The sequence below is a fragment of the Martes martes genome (assembly GCF_963455335.1).
Source record: "Martes martes genome assembly, chromosome: 3".
Taxonomy (NCBI): Eukaryota; Metazoa; Chordata; class Mammalia; order Carnivora; family Mustelidae; genus Martes; species Martes martes.
The window spans coordinates 86,678,955-86,680,489 of NC_137890.1; positions in this window are offsets into that span (position 1 = coordinate 86,678,955).

Consider the following 1,535-nt stretch of genomic DNA (forward strand, 5'->3'; position numbering starts at 1 on the left):
AATGCAACTAACTGTTTCTAATTTGAAGAGGGAACATACGAATGTCTCTGTAATACTGTAAGTATGAAAGGAAAGCACCAGAGTCAACATTTTATCCTGAGTACTGGTTTTAGATCCTGCAGAAGGGCTCGAAATTAACAGGACCATATTCTTATTTTTCTCTCCAAACTGGTGCTTCCTTTTCCAGTAAGAGCTCCTGAAGAAGTTGAAGATTAGCTTTTGTTTGAAAGAAATAATCAATAAAAAATAGAACTCCTGGTGGAATCCAGAATATTTGGGTTTTCTAACCAAGTATAAACACTAAAAAGGTGTATAAGAAAGAAAATCTGACTGTGGAATTTCATTGCCTCAGTTGAGAAAAATGAATTAGACAAGCAGCATGGAAAACTGTATAACTTTAGAACATTTTTATTTTAAGGAAAAATAAATATATAAGTGGACATGCTATAGATAAAATAATATTTTGATCTTCATGGTGTTGTTTTAAATATCTGAACTGGAAATAGGATCCAGCTGTTGGTGCTTATGTAAGGCTCCAACCAGATGCTTAGGGCCTCAGGATTGTTCGCTCATGCCAAGGTCTGTTGCCTTTCACACTATTTGCTGATTGTTAATAAGAAAAAGCACCATTTTGTAACATTCCCCCTGCATAGTCATGCTTGAAATGGCTTCTTCTCAATCCCACAAATCTTTCACACAATCCTTCCCCCAAATCACTTTCCTACTAATACATACCACACAGTTCCCCCTGCACTTTAGTTAGTCATGTCGCAAAATAACCCTTAAATAAAATAGAAATAATAGCCATTTCACATCCCGTCTTTATTAAAGTATGTAACAACGTTAAATCTGTGTGTGAAGACAGCATACTTCTAGTCTGAGCGCTGTGGAAACATGTACAGTTAAATATGAAATTATGTCATAATAACTGACAAGATGTTGTATTACTTTGAGATCTATAAACTTTTATAAGCTCGCTACAATTTTCTTCTGTTTGTAACTAAAATTAAAAAGTACTGAGACGAAGGAAGTGACTTGAAGCGACCTCTTGCTCTACAACGCAACCCTCTCCGGCAGCGTGTCCCCGCCTGGCGATGGGTCTGCGGTGAAGACGGTGGTAACACCCGAGCCTGCTGTTCTGTCTCACTGGACAGACGGACAGACTGACCTTAGGAGCCTCCTGATGTGATGCAACAGGAAGCACGTGGCACCAACTACGCTGTTCTTACGGAAGAAATGGAAGTTGTACCGGATAAGTCTGTAGATCTACTACCAGTTTGTAGGAAACACAGGTTATAGAGGGACTTGTTAAAACTCCAAGACAGATACCATATGATCTCTCTCATAAGTGGAATCTAAAAACAAAAAAACAAATGACTAAACAAAAAGCAGAACCAGAACTATAAGTACAGAGAAAAAACTGTTGGATGCCTAAGGGAAGGGGTGGGGGTTGGGCAAAATGGGTGAAGGGGCATGGGAGGCACAGGCTTCCAGTTCTGGGATGACTAAATTGTGGGAATGAAAGGCACAGCACA